Source organism: Geospiza fortis, unplaced genomic scaffold, assembly GCF_000277835.1.
Source record: "Geospiza fortis unplaced genomic scaffold, GeoFor_1.0 scaffold206, whole genome shotgun sequence".
NCBI lineage: Eukaryota > Metazoa > Chordata > Aves > Passeriformes > Thraupidae > Geospiza > Geospiza fortis.
In genome coordinates, this window is record NW_005054311.1 from 3,189,222 (window position 1) to 3,199,396 (window position 10,175).

At 37.9% G+C, this 10,175-nt stretch overlaps 1 protein-coding gene across 1 annotated transcript in view; it reads right to left on the reverse strand.

Annotated features, from left to right (window-relative positions):
- The window catches only part of MOCOS (molybdenum cofactor sulfurase), a 185,185-nt gene that overhangs the window by 134,785 nt on the left and 40,225 nt on the right, over nucleotides 1-10,175 (reverse strand). The gene's annotated exons all lie outside the window — the stretch shown is intronic.

The following is a 10,175-nucleotide window of genomic DNA, read 5'->3' on the forward strand; positions in this document are numbered from 1 at the left end:
AAAATATGAATAAAACTCAGGAACCAGATCCTGCATATGTGAGAGAGAGCTAAGAGAAGCATTTTGTGACTTGCTGCATTCCTTCCCTTCTTTTCTGAGGATCATTCTGTTCAAACCAAAATGGACATGACAATTATAACCTGAAACTAATGTTGTTTGAAGTGTCCCATTAGCTAATTCTGATATAAATTTAAGACACTACTGTTTGAAAAATTCACACCAGAAGATGCATATGAAATAACCCTTCCTTTTCGAAAACCTGAAGAAATAAGAGGTGACTAAAAACATGTACTAATAGCCACAATTTCATATAATCCTTCAATCTCATCTTGTAGAGCTTCTAGGCAGAAAATTTGAGTCAGAAAATGTAGTGGCTGCCCTGAATTTCTCTTTTTGTTATTATCTAGGCTCTAGGAGGTAGAAACCTGACTCAGGAGGCCAGGAAATCCGGATGTGAGATGGATGATTCATATATGGAAATACACACCTATGTTAACTATATTCTGGGAAACATTCTGAAAGCAAATTCATCACTGAACTACAATCTAAATTGTAATTTAGAGCAAATTACAAAAAGGAATAATACTTAGGAATGTATTTATGGCATTCCAAGTGTGCCACCCTGCAGAACAAAACCACAAAAAAAAAAACCAAAAAACCCACAAAATACCAAAACCCAAAAATAACCCAACCAAACAAACAAATTAAAAAACAAAAACAAACACACACAAAAAAAAAAAAAAAAACAGCTCAGGGAAAGATTCTCAAAATGAACAGAGGACTACTCACGTGCATAGGATATTGCCATGCACAAGATGGCACACCATGCTGACCTGAAACAAAATACTCAGCATCTTGTGGGAAAAGAGCCACAGATCACACCTTCAAAACAGTGATTAAGTTGACTTTTTAAGTTCAAGCTTCTTTACAGAACAAAAGCAGAAAGAACCCAACAACTCAGTATGGAAAAATCTCAGCACGTTAGACTTCTTTTAAGCGTTATTTTAAATGGGATGATTAACAGTTTAGAATATCTGCAAAATTTTCTCTTTCCTATTCCAGGTATCAGTGACCTTAAAAAAATCCTAAGTAAAGTAAAGTTGCAGCTGACAACTGAAATCTGCATTGTAGCCTTTCACTATTTGAGTTGACACCACGTGTTGTGCTAGAAAAGCAGGAATATCCATTCTTTGTGAATACATGCAGATACACTGAAATTGCCTCGTTCAAACTTGGATACTTTCACAGTACTGTCCATGTTCATGCACTGACAAAAGATCTGTTCCTCACTACATGATCTCCTAGTTTTGTTGTTCAGGGAAGGGGTTAATTAGTCTCATTTTCATTGGTAAATGTGTGGTAATTTTAGCAGAGCTAATGGTTGTGACAACACTGATGCAATTCCTGTCAATGTATGCATGTGTAGGGCCAGGTGTGTTGTTACATGCTCACAGCTGCAAAAAAGGAAGCCCTCTACCCTTGATTACATTTCAAGGTAAACTATGGTCTAGAATTATTGCTACTGGGATCCAAAAGTGTATTCAAGCTAAAACAAAAGCCTGGGTACATTCATGTATTATCTTATATAGTGATGAAACCCTTTTGGGAAAAATGTAATTAAGCTAATAAATCTTTCACTAGACATAGATTTAACCTATAACCCTCTTGCATTAGGGAATATAGGCATTCCATAAATTCACCAAAATTGGAAAGCTGTATTAATGGCTGGAAAAAATACATTCCACAACAAATAGAAATTGCAACAGCCTCTGTGCTACCCTGCACCACCACATTACAGTAAATTAGTTCTTGTGAAAGTGATCTCTTCTCAAATACAAACCAGAGGGGATGTGAGCAGTAAGATCTGATCAGAGTTTTAGAGATCTACCAAAGCTGTTCTCCACAACCCTCAGCTCAAATCCAACGCAATCAAGTAACATTCCATATGTTTGAAGCAGGAGAACAGAATTACAAGTTGTTTAATAAGTTCATTCAGTTAAAACTTACTCTCTTTCTGGTCTGTACTTTTAAACCCTATCTATCATAATTTCCATACCATTTTGGAAGATTTTTCACACCTTTGATACTTTGATATTAGCTTTGGTAACATCTAATATCATGAGGAGCAGAATGAAAAGTGAATATATTTGATGAATATTTATTCAAAGTTCTAAGGACACTCATGGTGTGTATGCCTGTGCCCTTTGTACATTGCTTTCTTCAAACATTCCAGCAAATGCACAGCAAGCATAAATGATTACAAAATGTTCTAGGAAGGTAAATACTCAACTTGTAATTGTACATTAGAACTCTGATTCTAAGAGCTATGTTCTAAAGGCCAAAGGCAGAAGCTTACACACAGGCTGTATCTCATTAAAAGGCTCAAATTTTGAATTAAAAGACCTCAAAATTAATTTCTGGCAAGCAACAAGGTTGTCAGCAAATTATGTAATGAATAACAAACCATGCTGAAGAACAGTCTTATTTTTATGGACAATTGCCAGAGTAAGTGATATGAAATTCCCAACACAGAATAAATAATTATGTTCTTTGCCCAGCTCATGGTCATCAGCTACCTAGGAATTTGTCCAGAAATAGTATCAAAAGGCAACCTTTTTCAGAAGCCATACTTAAAGACAGTTAAATCCCAGAAGGATGTGTGAAAGTCCATTGTACTGCAGGATGTATTTTTAGCTATTACATTTCAGATTTCAGTAAGTGTTTGTTCAATGTGACAGAGCACCAGGAGGTAAGTGCTCTGGTGTATCATTTCACACTTTTTAATCATCTGTCTAGACCATCTGGCTGCATCTCAAAACTGCGTGTTCCTAAAACAAAGGTAGATGCATGAATTGTCAAGAGACGCCATCAAAGTAAAGTTACCTATGAGTATTACCAGAAGAAGTCAGAAACAGTAAGTGGTCTGCTATAAAAAGCAGAAGGGCTCATTTCAAATATACTTTGCTTGTGATTCAAAGACAATTAAATGTGAAGGGTACAAGATACTTTATGTGTTGGTGCTCATTTGCATTAGAGTTATATTGGGCACTTCTTCATTATGCATAATTTTTCAACAAAGAAAAGGGCAAGAATTGCATAGATATTTTCAAACTTACAGTTTGATTGTTTTGAAACTCTGACATTTCTCTGTGTACCAATATTTTCATACCTATATAAAAATAAAGGTATAGTTATAGCCTGTGGGACTTTTTTTGCACAAAAACTTCAAGAAAGCAAATTTGATCAAATTATTAAGCAAACCCTTGCTCTGTTTTTACTCAAGACGTGCAGATGTTGTTTGCCAAGCCAGTGGTCATTACGGTATGTTTGGCTCTGCATGTATTGCTACATATTTGGACAGGCTGGGTCAATGGGCTGGGGACAATGGCATGAGGTTCAGCAAAATGAAGTGCCAGGTCCTGCACTTCAGTCACAAAAACCCTGTGCAGTGCTACAGGCTGGGGACAGAGTGGCTGGAAAACTGCCCAGTTGAAAAGAATCTGGGGGTGCTGGTCAACAGCAGCTGAACATGAGTCAGCATGTGCCCAGTTGGCCAAGAAGGCCAATGGCATCTGGTCTGTATCAAAATCAGTGTGGCCAGCAAGACAAGGGCAGTGATTGTCCTCCTGTACACAGCACTGCTGAGGCTGCACCTCAAGTCTTGTGGCCAGTTGTGGGCCAAAAACACTGAAGTGCTGGAACATGCCCAGAGAAGGGCAAGAGAGCTGGTGAAGGGTCTAGAGAGTAAATCACATGAAGAGTAGCTGAGGGAGGTGGGGTTGTTTAGCTTGGAGAGAAGGAAGCTCAGGGGTGACCTTACAGCTCTCTACAGCCACCAGAAAGGAGGTTGTAGCCAGGTCAGTCTGTTCTCCCAGGCAACCAGTAACAGGACAAAAGGAAATTGCCTCAGGCTGTGACAGGGTGGGTTCTTGTTAGACATCAGGTATAATTTAATCACTGAAAGATGCTTAAGCATTGGAACAGGCTGCCCAGGGAAGTGGTGGAGTCACTGTCCCTGGAAGTGTTCAAGAAATGACTGGACATACAACTTAGTGCTATGGTTTAGTTGACAAGGTGGTTTTTAGTCAAAGATTGGACCTGATGACCTTAGAAATCTCTTCCACCCTTAAAGCTTTTGTGATTCTATAAGTCTGTATGGCTCAGAGTAGATTTGGCCACTTTACTTCTGGTCCTCAACTCTTGCTACTCATTAGAGAGCTGCTATCAAGATCACCAGCAAAATGTTAGAGCTGGGCATCAGCACTCAGTGATTCATTCACCTATCTTACCATTTTGTTTATACCACCGTCCCTAAAGAAATATCCATTCTGATTGGGTTCCTACAGTTAGAGGCAGGAAGCTAAGAGCCCTTGCTCTGTGCCCCCTAAAAGATCCTGGTTGTATTTTTGTTCACCTTGTCTTTCCCACTAGACAAAATCAATAGCTACCTTTACAAAAAACAGCACAAACTATAGAGGGGGATACACTTGGTGGACAGTCCTGCTCCAGGGTGTTGCACTTCCCAGGGAGCTCCTGAGGTTAAAAATGTGTTTCTGCACACTGTCATGAACTGTGCAATTTCTGTCCTCTACTGAGCCCTCTCTCCCAACCATTTACCCCTGCTGAAACAACCACTACCACTTCTAGTATACTTGCTGAACATTTTGGCTAGAGGTCTGGTTGTATCAATGTCACATTGCTTGTAGTAATCAAGATCATTACAGAAGAATATGAAAGATAGAAAGCTCTGTTGATACTGACTCTTGAGTTACTGCTTCATGGAGGGGTGCAGTGCCACTGATACACCACCTTTATACCATATAAAGAACTTCAAAAAGCTCTTGGAAAACATTTCTGAAGGCAAAACACCCACAATGGTTGGCAATAAAGCAGATTCTGCTGCAGCATGTCAGTTTTCGTCTGACAGATGTTGGGCAGGTTCTTCAATTCCCTGCATAGAGCTACTGATTGATTTGTTTCTTTTCTTGAAGCAGGAAGGTTACTGCTTCCTCTGCTGCTGTCTTCCCCTCCTCCCTCTCATTTGGCAGCTATTACAGAAAACTCCTGCAGCAACAGCTATCACTTCAAACCCTGTCTATTTTTCACTGGAAGCAGCAGATGTACCCATAACACTTCACTAAAGTTAGAAAGGGAGGGTTGACATGACATATCTGTACTACAAGTGCACTGCAGGTTTATTGGGTGCTTAAGCCTTGGTAAGGAGAGTATTTAAGCATGTCTTTAACTCTCCATGTTTACCCATTGTTTTCAATTTGTCTGCAATTACAGACATACCTAAGAACCTTCTTGAACGGAGACATTACACAGTAAATTTTTCACATCCATCCTTCTTCCTCAACCCCCACAAATTATTCAAATGCCATAAATGTCATAACAATTTTATAGGCTATTCAACAGTTCTCTACTCAATGTTGAGCCATACTGACTATTTTTGTTTAACCACGAGGTCAAGCAGCAAAATGAAAGTACTCTGCCCTCTTACTGCTTGTAGGCTGGCAGAAGAGGGGGAGATGTTGAGCAGACTCATAATGGATTTTTATTCTTTTTTCACATGAATGTTGTATTCTGGAGGTCTCTAAGAAAGAGATTCTAGATAAAGAAAGCTACTTTGTTTATAATATTCCATCAAGCTGCAGTGCAGATGTCTTCAAAGATCTCTGTGCCTACACATTTCTTTACATGTAAGTGGCAAGGTTAATTTATTATTACAATAACTCCACATAATAAGCAATAATGATAATTATAATAAGTTATTATTGTTTTAAAAGTAATGAAATATTGCAATTAATATTTTTCATATTATTGCACTTTTAGTGCAAATTTTAACAAATCTGTAACTGTTTCTATTGCCTTCATGCTTCACTTAACATGTGATGGTGAGATTAAAAGATAAGGACTGAGTTTAAAAAAATCCCCAATACCATCTCCCAGAATTTCAGTTCCTCTTACCATAAGAATGGAGTACAGAGACACATTTGGTCATTGTTGTTTAATTATTTTCATTCTGTTACTACACAAGAAGCTCTGCTCACCCACAGGATGCTGCTGTGAGAGATGCTGTATTCACAAAGAACAAACTAAATTCCCCAAGGAACTTCAGGATGGCTCTGATTGCCTTCTAAAAGCTTGTGTGTGCTGCAGAATTGGCAAGGTTTACAGCACAGCCTTGAAAAACACTTTACAACCAGGCAGACTGCACAAAGCAAAATCAAACACAAATTTTGTTTTGCTTAGATACACATCTGTGTATATGCACAGACAAAAAAAAAATCCCTTTAAGCTAGGGAAAAAAAACATGTAAATAAAAAGAAAATTACTCCAGAATAGTTGTAAAGCTTTACAAGATCTTAAAAGCTATGCAAAGGAATAGAGCTTCTGCGTGCTCCCCAGACAAAGCTAATTGACTGTCGATTTAAGAGAAAGAAAAAGCCTTACAGTCTTGTGATATCTACTTTATTCAGTGCATAAGACTTCTTATGGACATATGGAGACCATTTGTGACTTTATTGTCCTTATTGTTCTCATGCGGATTAAGCTTTTTGTGATTCTCAGATATTGCTCAGCCATATTACAAAGGAAGAAAAAAATATACATCTGCCACAAGCTTGCATTCCTTTATGATCAACAGAGGTACAGAGGTACTGTTATTTTACTCTGAACAAGAAACCAAAGAGAAATTAGCTTTTAAGTCATGATACATAGATGCTAAAAAGGTTTCTATTCTGTACAATAACTCAAGAAGCATTTTTACTTATTATATTGAGTAAAAACTGAGCCATCAGGGAATTCAAAAGCTTAGGAGATTTTTCCTCCCCTTGATCTCTCTTTTCCCTTTGTGCTTTTGCAGAATATTTGGTATCCGATGCTCAGAAACCCAGGTCAGAAAAGGACAAGCACTGCAATGTTCTTGTACATATCCTATTGCTCTTTTGCAACCACTGCTTTGTGGAGCAATTGAGGTACACTGCACTTTGATCCTCTGCTATTCTTGGAAAGCTACAGGCTGAGGCCCTGTCACAAGCTAAAGTCTTTGCCATTTCTCCATAACATTTAGACATTTACATGATTAAGTGTTGTATTTCAGATGTTACTAACTGACATTCTTGCTAGCAATTCCATGAAATTTTTGCCAAATAAACGCGACTTAGATAAGAAAATATTGACAAGCGCGGACATTTATTTCTGTAAAGCTTCTCATACCTTTCTCTAAGATAATGTGTTCCAAACACATTACCAGCATTATTTAATTGCAAACATTTCTTTCAATAAAGTGTTTCAAAGAGAAATAAATAAATAATTAACTGCTTTGAATCCTTCAGAGCATTAGCTAAACCACATTCACACAACCTTCTAATGTCCCAAGGCATGCCTGTTTCCATGTGTCCAGAAGGAAAAAATATCTAATGTAACTCATTTCCCTTAGCATCGTCTTCTCTGCCTTTGACATCACTCCCTTCTCCCAGTCCCTGCTAGTTCAAATTCTACTGCAAGAAACAGCTTCTCTCTTTAACACTTTGACCAGCTCACTGTCCCCAAGTACCTCTCCCCATCTCAACTGAAACAAAAAGGGAATTTTGTTCTCCATTGCCAAGGTTTTGATTATTGACTGTTACGCAAACCTCACCACTTTTGCATTTTCAAACAGCCCCATCCCTGCTCTAGCAAAAGCTTGTAGCAAGCACGCACTAGCAGAATATCCATTTATGGGTATTTGGTTACAATTCTCTCTTGTTGCCTTCCACCTTCACTACCCTCAAGAATAAATTTTCTTTCAACAAGTGGGGCATTACCACTGTTACCTCTTATGTTGATCTCTCTTGTCTGCTGGGTCTACTATGGTCCTTTAAACATCTGTGCCTGCCTGCAGTTCCTGCTCTTAAAATTAGATAATAATTTTTTCAGGAAAGAGACTACCTTCCCCAGACACTACTTAACACATCAAGCACCACTGTATGCATCAGATATTTTATGCACAATCAGAGCAAAATAAAACGAGACGCATGGTAAACATTTGTATCCTAAATGTTGAATGCAATCCAAAATTCACATAAAACATGAAGATTTTGGATGCCTGATTTGGTAGCACTTCTGAAATTAAGGCTTAAGTAACACACCTCCAACATCTACTAATGATGATAACAGTTTGTCATATTTAACTATCTTTTAATTAATAGCTGACTGTATTTTAAACTGATTGTACTTTAGCTGATAATTTTATTGAAATTATTAATCCAAGAAATCAGACAGAGGATGTGTGAAAATCTCCTCTTTTCAAATTACTACATAAAGCCAATTTCCATCACCAGTACAATCTGAAATGTTTCACCATCAACATGATGCTAAAGGGGTACTTATTAGTACCCATAAAGAAAATAAAACATTTTTATTTGAATGTTACCTGGAGACCTATTTTTTAAATCATGAAACTTAGCTACATCTCTGCTCTCAATGTCAGAAAGCAAGCAAGTATACGAATGGGCACAGCCAGAAACTATGAAGATAAAATATTTTGCAAGAATTCAGCATTAATAAAACATGAGTAACTGACCAAAAAGTCACACACAGACACACAGAAAGGAAAAGGTTCACTAAAGAAGCTTTTTTTTTTGAGATTACAGTATAGTGGTTTCAATGGATGTATTATTTTCTTTGGAAGCAACAAATTGTACTGCTAGAATGAAACATCCACAAGAAAAATGAAGCTTACTAATGAGAAATTACTGTTATATAAAAGCAACCAGATTAAAAGAATACTCTGTTAAAAGATATACTTTATCTTTCCTGCTAATACAAAAATACCATCAGAATAAACATTCTGCAGTACAGAAAACCCCATCTCTTCCAAGAAGCCTCTGAAATGCTCAACTATTATTTCTAGACACCAGATGTAATTAGAGTACAACCACTTTAAGTGCAGTCTAAACTGGATTAATCAATAATGCATCAACTCCATGCTCAAAATAGCAGGTCACTGTCACCGGGGATTAGCAGGTATCACATCTGGGAAAATGCGCACACAGAGCATTTACAATTCACCAAATATATGACAGACCAAAGCACACAGCCTTTACAGATCCCAGGATCAGCTACATCTAGTAGGAGAATAATGGAGCACTTTGAGTGAGGCCAAGCAATTCTGCCAAGTGCAAGCAGTTAACCAGCTCCTGCCATGGGGAGCTTGGTTAGCTCTATAACATTTTGGTAATTGAGTAACAGTCCCTTTTAGATAAAGATATATGTACACAAAAGGGAATATGGGCCTGACAGCCAAGAAGGCAAGCAGCATCCTGGGCTGGATTACCTGAAACACAGCCCACCATCCTCTTCTATGGATGTGGCTTTCAAGAACTGTATGGTTTTCACCATGGACCAAACACCTTCTTCTTCCATTCCCAAGGTCCTCTACATTTAAAGCACAAGGGATGACTGATATCTTTGGCTGGCTTTTTTTGCACTTTTCAGAAACAAGAAAGCCAGAAGTAGAGCAAAAACACCTCCCAAAGTAGATAACTTCGTCTTTGCAAGTGTGAAAATGGGTTTGATATATGTCACACAACAAGAAAAATAAAAATAGTTAAGTCTTAAATAATTAAGAACTTGAAGTCTGGCTGCTAACTCTAACTGGATGTGCCACTGTTTGTTGGGTTTTTTTTCAAAGCTGACAGTGCAAACCACTTGTCTAAAAATATTTCATTTACAAGAACATAAAATGAGCCAGAAATTAAAAACAACACCAAGACCCAAACACCCCCATGCTGATCTTCTTTGTGCTCCTGTAATTAAAAATAAAGCCTGCTAATAAAAAAAAAAGCCCTGTCTGAACAGCAGTTAAACACATACCTAGTTTTAAACGTGGGCTTGTGTCCCACTAGAGACTTAAGATCTTAATGGATGCTTATGTGTTAGTCCAGACAGTAGGAGATAAATGGAATTATCTTCTGGAGTGGAGGCCTGACATCGTTTACCAGAAGGGAAGTTTAAGTTGGCTAAGAGCAGGTTATTAAAATCTGTCCATGTCTGTGTGGGTCCTTCTGGCACCTACCACCAGAGTTATCTGCAAGTCCTACAGAAGAAAAGACAAGGCAGCAAAAAGGCCAGTGGCTCTAGCTTTCCAAACCAAAGCATTTAAAATCATAATTTACTTTTTGTTCACC